Raw genomic sequence first — 20,266 nt, 5'->3', positions numbered from 1 at the left:
GTGCTGGTGCTCGCTGCTTACCTTGAAGAAAGCTGCCCACAAAGAGCCAGCAATCTCTGTGGTGTGGATTTCAACTTTCCCAACATTAGTTTGATCCTGGTGCCAACTATAGGGGATCTCTAGGGGTCCAGCAACAGTGATGTCATCAAGCAAGCCAAGCAGCTAATCACATTGTAGAATTCTCACAGAAAACAAATATTGAAGTAAAATGCACTGATTATCTTTCACTTTTCAATCATGCTACAGAGGACAAAATAAAGGTTGGGACATACACATGGGATTAGGGTAGAAATTGAAATGTCACATTTCTGGCTTCAGCTAACTACTGGGGGAATTTGGCGCATCATGCCCATGTTAGCTCTGGCTAGTAAGTTTGTCCTTCTCCCCTGTCTCCAACACCTTTTTGAATCATGTTCTGTCTGTATCTTAGCTGACATACATTGTTCAAACCAACAATTAGGGGCAATTATTACCTGCCCCTTCCCATAGGGAATGTAGCAAGTAGGAGTGGGGTTAAAATGGCAGTGGTTTTCGTGCTGTACTCCTGTTGCTTCACCACCACCACCACCATAATAACTAGGAAGCAGGCACAGGAAAGCCCATTCCAGAGGAACAGGAGGCTAATTCTAATAGAAATGTCACATTCCAACGAAGCCATCAAAACACACACGCCCTTTTAACTGAGGGTTTGGCTAATATGTCCCTGTGTGGTTTGTTCAGAACGAGAAAACAGTAAAAACTGGGAAATAAGAATATTGGTCCGAACTCTTGTATACCTTAAAATGGAACACAAATAAAACTGGAAAATATGAGTACTGGTCCCAAATACTGTTTTCCTTCTGAGTGGTACCATATTTTTTATATGCTGCTCCTGTGAAGCATCTTGAGGTGTTTTATTATCTTCAAGGTGCTTTATAAATATAAGTTGTTGTTGCTTCAGATTTCTAATATTTCAAAATGGAGGGGTTGAATTTCAAGGGAGTTCTCCCAATTGTCCACTGTGGGCATGGGCAGAGTTAAATTTCCCAATATCTCGTTGGTTGGAAGGGGGTACACGTGCTGTGATGCAGACCTTGTAGGGGGTGTTGGTGTGTTTCAGCTTCACCTCTGACTTCTGAGCGGTCCGAATCGCTCCCACTCCCTGGGTTCTCGACCTTGGATTTATTTTGGGGTTGTGACAAAGTGCAGCAGACAACTGGTTTTGGTGCAAGAAAAAAAAAACTGGGTTTATTGAAGTCACAAATGAACTTATAACATTAGGATTACACTGAGATTATACAGACCTACAAAGTACACTTAGTTAAGAATGGGGAACACACGGCCTAACAAGGGAAAATCACGCTACTAATCCCCTTACCTTTGTCCCACCCCCAAAACCTAACTAAATTGAACTAGGAGAGGTCAGGGATCATGCTCACCAACCAGGGATCCTTGACAGTTTGAAATCCAGCCAGGTAAGCCGGTTGCAGTTTTGGGCTACGCTCTTTGTGTCCTCTGGGGCCTGCCGTCCCCACATGGTCCTGGTCTGTGGAATCTGCAAAGGTTCTTCAGTTGGGTGGAGGGCGCGGTTGTGGGTGGTCGATCTTCGTGGAGGGCTACGGTTGCGGCCTTGTTGTCTTCGGTTGAGCCTGCCACCCCGTGCCCCTCGCCGTGATGTTGCCTGCGGGCCTGCAAATCTCCAGATCTTCTCCCTCCGCTTGGCTCAGCTACTTCTCCCTCCTTAAACTCTGCTTCAACCGCTCCAAAACTGCTCATCCTCCTGTGCCCCCCTCCCCTTCGTAACTGCTGGCCCAGTTATACTGTTTCTTTCGAATTTCTGATCTGAAACCAAATCAAGGTTAGTTCTTTGTCTGATTTGGGCTTCTTCAGGTGATTGTTGTCTTGTTGTTTTTAATGGACTCGCATGATGTTTATTGTTGTCTTCCTGTCCCCTTAACTAGTCTTAAACTGAAAGCCATTGTATATGTGGAGTATTGATAGGTTCGCATAATTGCATTGATTGCTGTCTTCTCGCATGATGTTTATAGTTGTCTTCCTGTCCCCATAACTAGTCTTGAACTGAAATCCACTGTATATGTGCAGCATTGATAAATTTGCATAATTGCATTGATTGCGGCCTTCCTGCCTTAGTAGATAGTAGCGATTATTTATGCAAGATTTTGATGGGCTTTAGTTTCGTGTAAGATGAAGTCTTTCTCTGGGTTGATTGTTTTAAAGGGAAGAATGTGTATTCTGTCTCCTCTCGTTGTCTGGTTACAGGCAACAATCCACACTGCACTCAACAAGCCCGGGCATGTCCAGTCCCAGGCCTTCATGGGCCGTAGTGTTCTACACTTAACTCAGCTGTTGGGTCCTCTGCCATAAAAGTCCAAAAGTCATATCCTTGTTGATGATATGAAAAATGTGGGAATTTTGAGAACCCTTCAACCTTGAGTTGTAACTTTGGTGACAGATATGTGAAAATCCTGCAGGAATGGTCTAAGTGCTGTTCACTCTGTTTATCTAGAAGCTCTATGAATCCTTATCTGATGTTATGATCGGAAGCATAGTGAGGTGCCCCTGCTCTTCTGACCCCCAAGCAACATAGGTTCCTGACTGCAGCCTACTTTCACTGGCAAGATTGCTATTGGGTGGACTTAGTCAAATCATGACATCAGCAGAAGATCTATAGAATTTCTGGAGAAACAGAGGCTGAGAGATCTTCTGGCCTCCGGTGGGTCATACCCTGGAGGCACCTCAGACAATGTACTTGGGGACCTCTCAGAAGTCTCCACATTAAGGATTGCACAGGAATTGCCCAGGAAGCTTCCACTTCCGTTGGGCAATTATCCTGCCTCTGGAACTCTGAAAATCCAATTTAAAGCTGGTGACTTAGGATTGTTCCGACTTACTTAGCAGAATAGTTACCTTGGAAAAGTTAGAAGGATTAGCACCAGTTCTAACTCCTGGGTAACAATACTACTGACCCCCTGACTCCCCACTGGAGCCCCTGACTGCTCCACTGACCACCGGACAAACCCTCCATCCCCTGGCTACCCCTCCTCACACCCCGACTAATCCCCACACCTGATCACGCATATATCCCCCAACCCTAATCCTCTGACTACCCCGCACTCCCCCACCCCTGTCTATGCCCCCATCCGACTCCCTCAACTATCCCTCCACCCCCTAACCCCCTCATCAATGCCCAGCCCACCCTGCCCACCCACCCACTTACCTTGTACACTTACCTTTTCTCCAAGCTTGTCAAATTGTCTTTGGTATAAGGAAGCTAGTGCCATAAAAAGACTTTGGCCGGAATTTTCCATGCCCACTGGCGTTGAGCGTGTTTGGCAGCATGAGTGGACAATATGGTGAGAAGGCCAAAAATTGGTTTCCTGATGTTTGAAACCAGTTTGCAATCACCTGCTCTGCCTGTCAATGGCAGACCGCATTTCCCTCAGTCGGACCTCGAGAACCTCAGTGTAATATATCTGCATATTATTATAAGGTCTGCCCGCCAGACTCATCCCCCCACGCTGGATCATCCGAGCATGTTGGCATGTTTCATGACAGCATATCTAAGGCATGCACTTGGCAGGCTGCACTTCAAGGGGAACTCGGAGGTGAGTGCACAGTAACGTTGCTCAGCGTTCGCCAGGGTTGCCTGTTGACTTCAAGCACAGCGAATTTAGGTGAGGGCAAAGGCAAGTCGCTTTTTCCCGGCTGGCTGACACTGCGGTGCCATGGCACGGGCTGCCCTGTGGCTGAGGCGGGTTGTGGGGCAGGCAGGAGGGGAGGGGCAGGGTCAAGGGCTGCACTGCGGTTGAGTCAACTTGGGGGGTGGGGGCAAGGGCTGCGCTGTGGTTGATAGTAGTGGATAAGCATGTGCTGGGTGTGGGGGAGGGAAGCAGCCACGCATTTGGGAAACTTGTATAAAGTGACCATCCCTCTGCAGCTGAGACAATTCAGGCACAGCCACATTGACATGCATGGAGTCAGGCCTCCAACTTATTTACCCACTCAAGCAACGCAGAGGCATGAAATTGCCACCAAGTGCTCCTGAAGCTTTTACCCCTCGGGCACAGACTGCAAACTAATGAGAGTTTTACTGGGATGCACAACAGTTGGACAATTGGGCATGTTGGACAATCTCCTTGCTAAAGTTGGATATGCACTCACTGGTGGAGGCGCTCACAGCCCCTTGCAATGTCATCACCCCGGTTTGGACCAGTCTCCCCCATGGCTCAAGTTAATAGTGCAGCCCTGCAGCGTGGGTTTGGAGAATGCCTGTGCCTGAGCTGAGAACACAACATGCAGTCCAATGTCAGCTGGAGAGGGGCGCAGGTGGGTGGGGTCTCAGGCAGCCATGCCACGCACTAATCTCTGGCCATTCAAATGGTGGCCAGCACTCTCCAGGATGCGTTAAGGGGCCTTTAGACTTAACCAAGAGAGGTTCTTAGTACACCCAAGCTAACCCACGCGTCTCTCTCTCTCTCTCTCTTTTATCCTGCAGGTGGCAGACATCAGGATCATGGAGACTGGTGACCTAGCTGTATGCCTTGTGGCTTACAGAAAGTGGAGACGAAGGAGAAGGGAGGTGCCTGGTTGGGCAGAGAGAGGAGCAGCAGCCTCAGGAAGAAGGGACGACTGGAGATCCTGTTCACGCCGCTAAAAAGCCACAGCGAGCTGCTGCTGGTCGGTGCCTAGCTAGACACAGGATATGTAGACGCTGCCTTTCTCTCCTGCAGATAATTGAGAACCATTGTCGCCGAAGGCTGCACATGTCTAGAGAACAGGTCGGTTACATCTGCCACCTGCTGCAGGATTTGGCACCACAGGGACATGGAGGGCATCCACTGCCAGTGGCCGTGGAATTGACAGTGGTGTTCAATTTCTATGCAAGTGGCTCCTTTCAGGGCTTCACAGATAACCTCTGTGGGATCTCACAAGCCTCCACCCACAACTGTATCCATGAGGTTACGGATGCCATCTTCGCGAAGGTCCACAACTTTGTGCATTTCGCCTGGGACGAGGAAAGCAAGAGTGATTGGATTTGCCCAGATCTTGGGTTTCTCACAGGTGCAGGGTGCCATCGACTGCACTCATTTGGCGCTCAGATCTCTATCGCAACAAGGGGTCAACTATGTCAACCGCAAGGGCTTCCACTCGCTGAATGTGCAGCTGGTGTGCGACCACTGCAAACACATCCTGCAGGACTGTGCACGGTTCCCAGAGAGTGTCCATGCCTCCTATATTTTCAGTCAGTTACTGATCCCTGATGTCTTCCAGGGTCCACAGAGGCTGCAGGGATGGCTCCTTGGGGACAAAGGCTACTTGCAGAGGACAAGGCTGATGACACCCGTGCAGCAGCCTCAGACTGCACCAGAGAGAAGGTATGACAAGGCTCATGCTGCAACTCACAACTTGGTGGAGCAAACCATCGGGATGCTGAAAATGAGGTTCTGGTGCCTGGGCCTGAGCCCTGCAATATAGTTCACAGAGGGTGTCACGCATCATCACCGCCTACTGCGCCCTTTACAACCCGACGCTGCAACAAGGAGAGGAGCTGGCTGAGGGGGAAATGGAGGAGCTGCACGTCTCCTCTGATGAGGAGGACATCGATGGGGATGAGGGTGAAAAGGTCCTTGAAGGGAACAATGACGCCAGTGAGGCCATTGCACTGGCCAGAAGAAGCTGAAGGGATCTGGAGGCCCTCGTAGCTGCTAGATTTGTGGAGGATGATGACGCCATGCAGTGAGGAGACACCATAGATCCTCACATTGCATCTGTGAATGCTTGGCTCCAGTCTGGTTTATGGCAGTGCACATACCCTCTGTGATAATGTTCCTGTCATGGAGACGCAGCGGAAGCCCTAATAGTGGCTTGATTCCAGGAGGATGATGACGACATGCAGCGAGAACACTCCATAGATTTTGACATATCACCAATGAATGCCTGACTCCTGTCTGGCCGATGGCAGCTCACCTGCGCTGTGTGATCAGGGTCATATCATGGAGATGCAGCCGAGAAACTTTAAATGCACCTGATCTTTTGTTCGCCTTCAGCACCTGACCCCTTCAGGAGCACAGCGTCACTGGTCACAGATGCTGATGAGATAGGACCAGCCCCCTCTTAAAAGGTGCTGAGAGCACAGGAAAAATAATGGAACTCTGTGATGCCTGCCCATGACATTTTGGTAGCAATGACAAGCACCATCAAAGTGCAGTCATCAGTAATGTTTCAGTGAGTGTGAGGCTGGACCATCGCTTTGGTCTGAAGGCTGTACAAAGCACAGGGAAGAGGCCTTGGACTGTGACACCTGCCTTTATCTTTTGCAGGAACCAAAGTTTCACATCCAAGTGGCACGAACACTGCACATCAAAACAAGGAGCCATAGACAAGGAGACATTCTTGGGAATTTTCTTACAATGGTGAACATTATGTACATTATGCCCAGGCTGTGCAATTATATCTTCCTAACCTTCCTAACCCTGCCACTACGTCTTGGTGCTCCCTCAACATCCACAGCAGAGGTGGAGGCAGCCTGCTGACTGCGACGCCCTGTCTGTGATGACCTTGACTAGCATCCTTTGGAGGGCTGAGATCCTGGAGGCCCCCAGCCTATTTTCGGGGTCCTGCTGTGTGGCAGTGGCTCTCTCCTCAACCTGTGGAGCTCGAATTGCTGCGGTCACAGGAAGAGGGGATTCAAATGGGGCGGAACCTCCCAGATTCACCTAGGTGAATGGCCCTGAGGTGTGCATCTGCAGATCCTGCTCCTTTGGGTGTCCGAGGGCCCCTGGATGTCTTCTTGAAGAGAAGAGGTAGCTGGATTGAGATCAGGCTGCCCCGACCCCTCTCACATACATAATGTTGGAAGCCAACTATGGTGTCAGTGCTGGATTTCAACCCGCGCAGCAGTGCAGGACCGATGTCCTGGAACAAGGCCTCCATGGCAGCCACCATCCCACCTGTGTTGACCTCGCTGCATTGGCATGCTGGCACAATCACCTCAGTCTGAAGGTGGGTGGACTCCTCCACCGTGCCTTGCAATCCGAGGAGTGCAGTGGACATCCCTTCCTGATGTTCCCGAGCTTGCCTTTGCAGCTCCTGCAACTGTGACATGACCAAGTCCAGAGGCTCGTCATCTGACTCAGACTCAGCAGATTTCTAGCCTCCGGCAGTCCTCTGAATGCCTGGAAAGTCCCTGCCGCCGCCTGCTGCGGATCAGAAATTGCGATGTGCTCACCAGATTGTGATCCTGAGGCTACTCTAAAGCCAAGTCCCACCGAGGTGTGTGTCTCTGCGCTGGTACAGGGTGTGGGTGAGCGCTGTGATGGGTCTTCAATGAGGATGTCTTTAGATTCCTCTTCAGAGGTTTCTTCGGGGCTTGATTGGAGGCCCTGGGTTGTGGATTCTGTCGGCTGTTTCCCAGATGCGCCTGTGGAAGCAAGGAGAGATAATTAGTGCATGGCAGTGGCCTGTGAAACAGGACACGTCACTGACAGCATGGTTGTCTGATGGATATTGTACTGCTGGACCCTCACTTAGTTGACCACTGCCGATCTCACCGTCAGCACAGGACCGGTCCAGATCCTCGCTGGCCAGTTGAAAAGCTCTATTTTCAAAGTCCATGAGGACCTTGATTTCAATCATTCCTCCACCAGTCTGCCACCTCTCCCTTTTGTTGTGTGCCAACTTTTCCTGCATGAATAGAGATGGAGAGAGTGTAAGCAGGACACCTGCCAGGCTACAAGTTTGCCTGGCATGTGTGGGTGGTCAGTGGTCCTATGGACAGGATGAGGACAATGAAGATGTATGTGAGAGAGTGAGTAGTGATGTCCCTTGAACTGGCAGTGAGTGAGATCCCTGTGAATGAATGTTGGGTTTGTGAACGTGTGAAATGAGAGTGATGAGAAGAGTGACTTACCCTGGCGGAACGGAAGAGATCATTCATCTTTTATCGGCACAGGGTGGCTGTCCTCTCTTGTAGGGCATTGGTACTGACCATCGCTATCGACACCTCTTATGCTGGATTGGTAATGTTGCTGCCCCTACTGCGGCCAGAGCAGGGATGGAGGACATCACAGAGGGCCTCCACTGCGTCTAAAAGGTGCTTGAGGGATAGGTCATAGAACTGGGGCACTGCAGCCTTCTTGCCATTCAGGGCCATGTCTTCTTTAGGCAGTCCTTACCTGGAAGCACTGAGAAGTGTCCACGTGGCTTCACTTTGAATATGGCACCTGGTGTAATTATGGAGCGAGGTGATGGCGTGGTGGACAATTCAAAATTCACCCGCCATCGAAACGACATGTTTCCCGGGAATGCATTATGCATGAGGCGGGATCGTGATGATACGGTGTGAAAAGCCACCAGTGTGACCAACGGGTAAAACATCCTTTTTCCTGCCCGCCAGCACACTTGGTGCGAATCTAGGATGATTCTGCCCTTTCTTTCCCCAGATGCTCCTGCGCCACATTGAAGAACTGTAGGAGCAGCTCTGTCTAAGAGGTAGCTTTTAAAGAATGTCTTTATTTCTCACAGACTCCGAGCTCCTGGTCCCTCCTCTGCTTTACTAGATTTTTGTTCTTCCACTCCTACCCTCCTTACCACTCCCCCAGCCAATGACTGCCTCAGTTATTCACATCTCTGTGCCTCCAATTTCTTTTAATTTATTTTATTCCACTCATTATGGCTTTCATTATCTCAAACTAATATAATTGCTGTCATTTAACCAAGTCCTATTTTATTACTTGCCACTTATCGGCCAAGGCTGATCAGCAATGCTGTCCAGGTCTTGCTGCATATGGACAGTCTGATTCAGTATCTAAGGAATTGCGAATGGCACTGAACGTCTCCTCTTCTGACCTTAATTAGAGGGGAAACCTTTATTTAAGCAGCTGAAAATGATGGGGCTAGGACACCACCCTGAGGAACTCCTGCAGTAATGTCCTGGGGCTGAGAATATTGGCCTCCAACATCCACAACCACCTTCCTTTGTGATAGGTATGATCCAACCAGTGGAATTTTTTCCCCCTGATTTCCATTGACTTCAATTTTGCTAGAGTTCCTTGATGCCACACAACGCTGCCTTGAAGTCAAGGGTGGTCACTCTCACCTCACCTTTCTCTTTGTGGCTGTTGCCTGACATGTTTCCAGCATTTTCTGCTTGTGTTTTAGATTCCTCGCACCTGCAATTTTTCTTTTGCTTTTTGTTTCAATATTGCCTGATGAATTGGACCAACAGGCAGTGGTATTGTTCAATATTATGTTTATCTACTGTACAGAGCCACTTGCTATCAGATGCCACAACATGTGAAATACAGGATAACCTTTGCTGTTTTGATTAATGCTTTGGCTGGAATCTGAAAGTAATAATGTCATAGAAAGAGAGTGACATAGTCATCTTCTGTGGCATGACAAAGCACAACCTATGGACACGAGAAGAAGTGGAGGCGGAGGGCAATGTCGCTGAACAGAGAGGTGCCCCTGCTGCACGATGAGGTAATTGGGCATGGCTCAGGGTGTGAGGGGCTCGTGAAGGTGCCATGAATGTCAAAGATCTCCTGATTCAGGGACATTTCAACTGAGCCCCTCTGACTTAGGTGGAGGGCCATGGAAGAGAATCTGAGATACTTTGTGCTAATACATTCATGGAAGATGCAACCTGGAACATCTAGTAACTTACCATCAATGAAGAAAGCACAACAGCCCACAGGCTTTTCCCTCACCATGGTGAATCCTATTACCTCTTTCACCAATTCACACCACTTTTCTTGATACGGCAGCAATAAAATGTATAATATGATTGAAGTGCCATCATTTATAAAGTGCTAATGGAGGAAAATAGTAGGCAGAAATCCACTTAGTGCTCTGCATGATGTGATAGCCTTCTTCTGTCATCCACCGGGAAGAGGAACTGCCTCCTCTCCCTCACAGCCTCCAACATTAGATTCAGGTCGGCATCGATGAAGTGCGGGGCTATCCTGTCCTATGTGCTGGACCTACAGCTCCCCTATGACATCTCACTCTCCTCTGATGCTGTGGAAAGCTTTGGCACAAACCAGGGATCTCTCTCTTAGGACAATCAGCAATTTCAGTGACCGCTGCCATGGAGACTTGAAATCAATCCCAAAGTTCATCTGCCCCGCCTCCGTTCCCATTCCCCACTGAATCTAATTGGACAGGAAAACTATCTCCAAATCAATTAAGCACTCACCTTCATAAAAATCTTAACTATAATCAGCTTCCCAACAGGGGTGGGTTTCTGACTCGAAAACAATCCCAGCTCTTTTTTCCGGGTCCATGGCCAAAATCCAGGCCATGAACTGGAAGAAAATAAGGAGTCATAGTATCTCCAGAACTTCATAACTAAATTACTTTTATGTATAGACGATTGCCAAAATCATAACATTTTGGTTATAAAAACTCTAATAATATCCCTCAGGGATCAATAATTGATGCCATGATATAATGAGCCAGAGACTGATAATAGCATTTCTTTAACATAGCCTATTTGAAAATGTTAGCAAATTGGCCCAGGTTTCCATCCCTGGGTCGAGTTCACTGATTTGGGATATTTCCCGGCTCAGTGAACCGAATCCGACTTTTAAAAATCTCCATCTGCAGGTCAGATTTTCAGTTGGCGTGTGGGGGTGGGGTGGGGGGAGTGAGGCCTGAGCATGCAAACATATGAACATATGAATTAGGAGCAGGAGTAGGTCATTCAGCTCCTCGAGCTTGCTCCGCCATTCAGTAAAATTATAGCTGATCTGATTTTAACCTCATATTCCTGCCTACCCTTGATAACCTTTCACCACCACCCCACCCCCGCCTTAAAGATATTCAAGGACTCTGCCTCAACCACCTTTTGAGAATGAGAATTCCAAAGTATCACAACTCACTGAGAGAAACAAAATTTCTTCATCTCTATCCTAAATGGCGACACCTTATTTTGAAACAGGGACCTTGAGTTCTAGATTCTCCTACAAGAGGAAACATCCTCTCCATATCCATCCTGTCAAGTCCTCTCAAGATCTCATATGTTTCAATCAAGTCACCTCTTACTCTTCTAAACTCCAGTGGATGCAAGCCTAATCTGTCTAGCCTTTCCTCATAAGATAACCTGCCCATTCCAGGTATTAATCTAGTGAGCCTTCTCTGAACTGCTTCTAATGCACTTACATATTTCCTTAAATAAGGAGAACAATACTATATACAGTACTCCAATACCTTATATAACTGAAGCATAACCTCCCTACTCTTGTATTCAATTCCCCTCGCAATAAACAAAAGCATTCTATTAGCTTTGCTAATTACTTGCTGCACCTGCATGCTAACCTTCTGCGATTCATGCACTATGATACCCAGATACCTCTGCATCTCAGAGCTCTGCAATCTCTCACCATTTAGATAACATGCATCATTTTTATTCATCCTGCCAAAATGGACGACCTCAAATTTTCCTGCATTATACTCCATTTACCAGATCTTTGCTCACTCACTTAACCTGTCCATCTCCTTTTGTAACCTCTTCACAACTTACTTTCCTGCCTACCATTGTGTCATCAGCAAATTTAGCAACCATGCCATCGGGCCCTTCATCCAAATGATTTATATAAATTTTAAAGAATTGAGGCCTCAGAACTGATACCTGCGGCACACCACCCGTCACATCCTGCCAACCCGAAAATGACCTAGTTATGCCTGCTTTCTGTTTCCTGTTAGCTAGCCAATCTTCTACCCATGCCAATATATTACCCCCTACAGCATGAGCTTTTATTTTCCTCAATAACCTTTGATGAGGCACCTTATCAAATGCCTTCTGAAAATCTAAGTATAGCAAATCCACCAGTTCCCCTTTATCCACAGCACCTGTTACTTCTTCAAAGAACTCCAATAAATTAGATAAACATGATTTCCCTTTCACAAAACCATGTCGACTGCCTGATTGCCTTGAATTTATCTAAGGGCCCTACTATAATGTCTTTGATAATAGCTTCTAACATTTTCCCCATGGCACATGTTAAGCTAACTGGCCTATAATTTCCTGTTTCCTGTCTCCCTCCCTTTTTGAATAAAGGTGTTGCATTAGCTAGTTTCCAATCTAATGGAACCTTTCCGAATCTAGTGAATTTTGGAAAAACCAATACAGCAACTATCTCACTAGCCGCTTTTTTAAGACCCTAGGATGAAGTCCACCAGGACCCAAGCACATGTCAACCTACAACTCCAACAATTTGCTAAGTACCACTTCCCTGGTCATTGTAATTTTCTTGAGTTCCTCCCTCCCTTCCAATTCCTGACGTACAGCTATTTCAGGGATGTTTCTTATATCCTCTATAGTGAAGACCAATGCAAGATACCTGTTCAATTCATCTGCCACCTCCTTATTTTCTATGATTAGATCCCCAGACTTGCTTTATATAGGAACAATGCTCACTTTGTTAACTCTTTACTATCTGTCTTTATATTTCTAGCTAGTTTCCTCTTGTACTCTAATTCTCCCCTCCTTATTAATCTTTTAGTCATCCTTTGCTGTTTTTTTATATTCTGTCCAATCTCCTGACCTGCCACCCATCTTTGCACAATGATATGTTTTTTTCTTTAAGTGTGATATTATCTTTAATTTTTTTGGTTAATGACAGGTGGTGGATCCTCCCCTTGGAATTTTTCTTTCTTGTTAGAATTTATCTATTTTGCATATTCTGAAATATCCCCTTAAATGTCTGCCACTGAGTCTCTATTGACCTATTCCTGAACCTAAATTGCCAGTTCACTTTCACTAGCTCTGCGTTCAAGCACTTGTAATTGTCCTTATTTAAATTTAAAATTCTAGTGTTAGACCCAGTCTTCTCTCCGACAAACAGAATGTAAAATTCAATCATATTTTGATCACTGCTGCCTAGGGGTCCCTTCACTATGAGGTCATTAATTAATCCTATATCATTGCACAATATCAGGTCTGGTATAGTCTGCTCCCGTGTTGGCTCCAGAACATGCTAATATAAGAAATTACCCCAAAAACATTCTATGAATTCGTCATCCATGCTACCTTTGCCCGTCTGGTTGTTCCAGTCTATACGTAGATTAAAATCCCCCATGATAATCGCCGTACTTTTCCGACAATCTCCCACTATCTCTTCTTTGATACTCCATGCTACCTCGCGATTACTGTTAGGGGGCCTGTATACCACTCCCACAAGTGACTTCTTGCCTTTCTCATTCCTCCCCTCTACCCAAACCGCTTCCATATCCTGTTTTCCTGAACTTAGGCCATCCTTCTCTATTGTGTTAATGTTGTCTTTAGTTTACAGAGCCACCCCTCCACCTTTCCTTAACTTCCTATCCTTCCTAAAAGTCACATACCATTCAATGATCAGGTCCCAACCTGTGTCATCCTGTAGCCATGCCTCTCTAATGGCTGTTAGATCGTGAATATTCATCTCTATTTGCTCTATCAGTGCAAACTGAAACAGAAGTTGGAGCGGGTGACCTCAGAACAAATGTGCAGGCTGGGCGCTAGGCCTGCCTCTGTGCTCCAGTGCTGTGTTTAAATGAATAAAAACTAGTAATAAAATACAAAATATTCCTCCAAGCCCCATCCCCCACCGCCCTCACCCCCACAAACTCCCATCCACGCTAAGCTATTCCAACCCATGACCTCCCACCCATCCCCCAATGGCTCCCATACTCCCATGCCAATGGTGCCAACTCATGCCTGTCAACAACCATCCTTTGCCCTTACTCCCTTCATACCAACTCACCTTGTATCCTTGGACAGTTCCTTGAAAGCTTTGATGCTTCCTGGATAGCTTTGACAGCTTTGACAAGTTTGACACATCATGGATATCTTTGACAGTTCCTTGATAGCTGGACAGTTCTTTGACAGCTTGACAGTTCCAATGAGTGTGTGCATAAAAAGTGCACAATCATGTTCACTTTTAAAAATTCCAAAGGGTGCCTTACCTCTCCAAAAGGGTGCCTTACACCTCCCAAAGGTGTCCCGAGGCCCTATCCAAAGGGGTACCCTGATTATCCAAACACATGTACCAAGTTCAGACTCCCTGTTACCTCTTCTATTCAGCAGCCCCTGGATTCCACACTCCTGTTCTTTCAAAAGCCCACTTCAGTGGAGGAAGCTCACGAACTATGCATGCGCGATCCCCGGGTTGACTCCAGTCCCTCCCCTACGAAATGGGAAATGTAGGTTTCGGAGTTGGGACTTAGAATTTTCTGCCATTTCCGGGATTTCTGCCACAACAGAGAGTCTCTCGATCGTGGTGAAAATCCGTGCCAGAGTGTTTCATTTTGTAACATTGCAGTTTTGAAGCACGAAGAGATAACCAAGTGCAAGAAGTACCACCGTGCATGATGGGCAGTGCACAATTATTTGCTGTAAGGTTTTAGTTGATAGTTAAGCATCTGCTTGCTTAAAGAACTTTAGCTAGAATTTTCAAGCCCTTCATGCTGGTGGGGTTTTCCCGTCCTGCCGATGTGAATGAAGATTTCAATGGGTCGTCAACTCCACCGTGGGGGTACCCGCCATGGGGGGGATGGAAAATTCTGGCCTTTGCCTTTGAACAACAACTAATTCTTAGCTTCAGGGTCATTGGAAATCCATTAACACAGCAAATAATTAGCACCTCCTGATGCAACCAGGACCAAGCCCACAGATTATCAATAATTTCTGTTCCCATGTTGTTCAGGTAAGGAACAAAAGAAATGATCAGTCTACATGGAGGCCATTAGGTGCTTATTAAATGCCTTAAAAGCCTTACTAATTGTAATAAAAGGATGATGCCCTACCCGCTGTGCAGAGCAGAGCAACAGGGGATATTGTGGCTGTTGTTCATAAAAGGAAAGCCTATTTCACTATATGTGCTGATTGAGTGCTGCTTTTGCAGCAAATATCCAGCTTGGTGTGCTCAACAACTAAAATCCAGCGACTTTCTCTATGGGAGAACGTGATGTTTGGGAGAGGGAGATTTTCAAGTAGAACCTAAATCAGGTGCTGAGTGGATGAAGCATTCAATAGACTCCGCTCAAACCACTGATGAGAGGCAGCTATGTACAAGGTGTTAACTGGCTGCATAATATAGTCATCTAGATTATGTGCTACGTGCAGACCAAGGCTGTAAGAGCACAGCTTGAACTAGTGATGTCTATTACCATGTAAAGTATGTGAAGATGACTTATTTGACTTAACTGTATCAATACCATTCATTGATATTGAAATCATAGAGGTGAAGTGGGGGTCCACAGACCCCCTGCAATTAATGACATTGCTATGTTCACAAGCATATCACACCATGTACGCTGCAGACGGCCCACACGTTCATCAGCAAATGAAGGCAGTATCCCCCTGGCACAAGGGTTTGGAAGTATCCGGGTGAGGTGATTGACATTGTGGCTTATCAGAGTATTTTTTATCATGCTAGGAATATTAGGACCAGCAACACATTTAACCGAATGATGACCGCCGGCTGTTTGGCGAGGTGATGTCATTGATGCACTTCTTTCTTCCATTTTCAGGAACTGGGAACAAAAGATTTAAAAATATGATTGTGTTCTGTGGAGTGCAATTTGTTATTTTGGAGTATGTGATCAAGGTGCTCACCAATAAGGAACAGCTGCCTAGCACCATAGAGCAGTGGTTCTTCCAGAAGCATGCTGATGTTGGACACATTACATCAGTAATCTTTGTTGGTACTGCAAGCTCAGTGGCTGCGTACACCTCTGCCCAGTTGCACTGAGTTTCAGAGTGCAAGAAGCTATCAAAACCAGTTTCAATCATTTGGAGGGAAACCTGTAGAGCAAATGTAAAGGTTGTGTAGCTGCAAAGCTCCCAGATGGCATTGATCCAGGCCCTTTCTGACCCCTGTCCCATGCAGACACACTGTTACTTAGCTCTCCAGTCCAAACATCTATTGTTTGGAAACACCAGTTGCCTGGAATGTTTTTGAGCAGGCCCAAGCTTTCCTGCAACATCATCAGCATCATTTCAGTCCAGCACTTTGGGAGCAGAAACATGGGGCAGAATTTTCCATTTGATGTTCGGGGGGTGGGCCCTGCACGTCTGCGTGTAAAATGACGCGTGATGACGTCGGGCGAGCATCCAGATGACACCGCACACCATTGCGATATTTCGCTGGGCGAGCGCGCGATGAAGTCTGATGCGCGCCCGCCATTAATTAATGGGCCACTTAAGGCCCTTTAGTGTTCAATCGACGTCAATTTTTCGGCGCCTGTGTGATCTTCGGGTCGACTCATGGGCGCAACGGGCAGACGGGCAGGAGACATTTGTATAAACCTCATCCACGGGCGGGATAAGAGGACTCGGCAGGGTAGTGAATCTGCTCTTGAAGCATTTCTTGTTGAAAGTTTTTCAAACTTGCCTGTGTGATCAGTCAGTGCTTCAGAACGCATCCTAGCTGCTTTGTCTGGACTTTTAACCTTCAGGTCAGCACTCTGCAGTGAGGAATCTTTTCTGGGCCTGCAGGTTTCAGGAAGCCTTCCCTTAGCTTGGATATGGGAGCTGATCTGTCCACTGGAGGCAGCTCCTCTGAGGAGGAAGCGAGGGCCAGGAGGGGGAGGTGGCCAGGTGTGCACATTCAGCCTCCAGGGAAGCCACCTTTGGGAGGCCAGGCGCAGGCACAAGGGGCGCAGGGCCAAGGGGTAGTCCAAGGTGGAAGGGGCCACAGAAGACACCACTATCTTGCTGCCAGGGTATACAGGCAATGAAGCAGCTACCTCAATATGTCTGAGGTGCAGTGCCGAAGGAGGCTTTGTCTCTCAAGGGAGGCAGCCAACTATATCTGTCAGATGTTTGGGCCTGTGATATCCCCTAATGGTGTGGGCGGACACCCCATGGCAGTGGCTGTGAAGGCCACGGCTGCCCTCAACTTCTATGCCTCTGGCTCCTGCCAGGGCTCAGTGGGTGATCTTTGTGTCAAGCAGGTCACAGACGCTCTGTTCAGGCGTGCATTGACCTTCATCCATCTCCATTGGGACCAGGCAAGCCAGGCACAGTGAGCCAGAGGCTCTAATACCAGAGAAGTTTGTTTTTGGTGTTAGAAAAGAACATAGCTTTAACAAGTATTTAGATAAAAAGGAAACATTAAAAATGTTGGGCGTACACAGCCGGTTAGTCAGCACCTGGAAAGGGGAAGACAGGTTAGGACATTTTGAGGGTGTTATCAGAACCAAAAGATAAACAACATTTGAATAAGATTGGGGCCAGTTAGCTCAATTGGCTAGATGGTTTGAGTTTGGTGTCGAATAACACCAACAGAGTTGGTTCAGGGCCTACCTCCTCACCTTGCCCCAAAGTGATAACAATAAAAGCCATGCTTAGCAACCCTCAGACAATGAGGACACTAGTGAGAGAAGTGGTGAGTGAGAAAATCACCAGATCCACCTGTCACAGCTCTCTTCCTTCATGTAAACCATTCCCTTAAACTCCAGACATTGTGTTCAGATGTGTGTTCAGTGCTCCATACTCTGGAATTTCCTCCTGAAACCCTCCACTTATCAGCCTCATTCTTCTTCTAAGACCCTACTTAAAACCCAAGTCCTTTATCAAGCCTTTACCAAGGTCACCCTCCCTAGAGTCTCCTTCATTGGTTCAGTGTGCATTCTTTCCCTTCTGTCTCTGTGGTGCACCTTTGGAAGCTTTTTCTATGTTAGAGTATACCTATATAGAGTATATCTACAGTTATTCATTTATTGTCACCATATTATATGGTAGAAGATAATTTGGAAAATATGGCAGATATGGTAGGATAGAAGATAAGGACAAGGGGACCACTACTTCCATCGCTGTGAGAGGAGGGAGAGAGGTTAAGAGAAGAACCACAGGGAATAGTCCAAGAGTAGCTAAAGGTGTCTTTGACCCCTGAAAGCTCAGGGCCTGCATATTCCGCTCATCAGGCGTGCACGATCAGCAGGCCCAGGAGCAGGCGGGAAACAGGCCCCCAATTGTGATAGGTTCCCGACCGCGATTTCACACAGGCTGGCCAAATAACAGCCAGCCAGCGTGAAGCATGTGCTGAGAAAGGCTCAGTGGGGGCAGGAAGAGGGTGGGCACCAGCATCACCGCGGGTGCTGGTGAGCACTTCCAGTGAGCTCCCTGAAGGCAGACAGCTGCCTCAGGGAGCTGCAGACCTCCACAGAATAAACAAAACAAAAAAAAATGTTGCAAAATATGCCCATGCAGCACAATCAAGCTCCTGAAAGCATACCTCATTAAAAAAAGTCCCCAGATATCTTTTTTCATTTTATTCCCCCAAAGAGATTTCATCCTGCCCTAGATCAAGATTTGAACAAAAATGTAATGGCCACCTGGCCAATTGGTCTATCTGCCAACCATGGACGGGCCATGAAAAATCGCTTTCAAGTGCTTCCTTAATGGGCTTAATTGCCTGTTTAATTGTCGGTGGGAGTACTTCTGACTGCCGCACATGCCCACCGAGCGAGATATCGCGCGAGTATGCGATGACGTCAGGGCACTCACCCGACATCATCCCGCACTATTTCATGGCCGGACGGGTCAGGCACACGCCCGCCCACAGAGCACAAAATTCTGGCCCTGGGCATTTTAAAGGCTCTGGTGGAGTCACCAAAGCAAATAAACATGACAGAGATTCATTAACTAGTTCAATAAATCAGAGATGGACCATGGAAAACTGAGCGAGGGAGGGGAATTGGAAACATTGTAAATGAAATTCTTCAATCCAGGAAATTTAGCAGATATTATTATCTACTCTATAATTAAGCAATTGTCAAAAAATCATTTTGCTACTTATTTTTCTTGTGTTCTTTTTCTCTCTCTCTCTGTCTCTCTCTCTCTTACTTTCCCTTTTGTGCTCACAGAAATACTGCTTTCAAAAGTATGACTGGATGGTAAGTGTACAGTTTCTTCTTCCTATTTATGTTTTGTTGCAGTTTACTAGTTTCTGTAATTGAACCTGCCACAAAGCTGAATCCATCTCATCACCACTGATGAACAGAATGACCATAAGAAGGAATGTTTTAAACTAGGCAAGGGAGTCAATTTTAGTCCAGCCTGCCCAACGGGAATGAAGTGGTGAGCTATTAAAATCAATCAATTCAACTTACTAGACTGATGCCTGGGATAGGGAGATTGTTCTATGAGGAGAGATTGAGTACACTAAACCTACGTTCCCTAGAATTTAAAAGAATGAAAGGTGATCTCGGTGAAACATGTAAAATTATTAACGGGCTTAACAGGGTAGATGCTGGAAGGGAAGATGGGGCAGAAATTTTTGTTTATTGGGCAGGCGTGCGCCCGACCTCCTCAAGTGTGAAATGACATGCGTTGACGTCAGCCGAATGTGCCGACATCAATGCGCAGCCGCGCGATAGTTCAGTCGGCAGACGCGCACCGGACTCGGCAGCACGCTCACCGACAATTAAGGGGCCTTTAAGGCCATTAAATAATCAATTAAATTAATTTTTTCACTGCCCATCCAACCTAATGGTTGGCGGGCAGGTGAAAAGGCCAAGCAGCCTTTGCACTTTTTTGGAAACCTCATCCACAGGCGGGATGAGGTTTCCAAAAGCAAATAAAAATAAAATAAAAGTTTTAAAATTTAATTAATAATGTGTCCCTGCTCACGTGATAGGAGACATTTTCTCTGCACAAGGAGTTGGCTATTTAGAACTGAGTTGAGGAGAAATTTCTTCACTCAAAGTGGATGACCTCACATTTGCCTACATTGAAATCTATTTGACACGGCTTTTCCCATTCACATAATCTCTTTGTAATTTTATGCTTCCATCAGAACTACTTACAACACTCCCTATCTTTGTGTCATAGGAAAATTTGCATATGCGGCTTTCTATCCCATTATCCGAGTCATTAATGAATACAGTGAATAGTTGAGGCCCTAACACAGATCCTTGCAGGACACCTCCGGTCACATCCACCATTTATGGTATCTAAATTGCCGCTTAGCCAATTTTCTAACCTGGTCAGTAATTTGCCTTCAGTTCCGTGAGATTCAACTTTAGCTTGCGGTCTTTTATGAGGGATTTTATCAAATGCCTTTTGGGAGTCCTTATCCATATCATCCACAGACATTCCCCTGTCCATTACTTGAATCATCTCTCCAACAAATTCAATCGAATCCACCAGGAATGCTCTTGCCTTTATAAATCTATGCTGGCTCTCTCTGATTAGCTGAAAAATTTCAAAGGCGTTTAGTCAATCTATTCTTAATAATAGTCTCTAATTTCTGGATAACAGATGCTAGACTAACAGGTC

This window comes from Cetorhinus maximus, chromosome 18, assembly GCF_964194155.1.
Source record: "Cetorhinus maximus chromosome 18, sCetMax3.hap1.1, whole genome shotgun sequence".
Taxonomy (NCBI): Eukaryota; Metazoa; Chordata; class Chondrichthyes; order Lamniformes; family Cetorhinidae; genus Cetorhinus; species Cetorhinus maximus.
Note: the sequence above shows the minus strand (reverse complement) of the source record.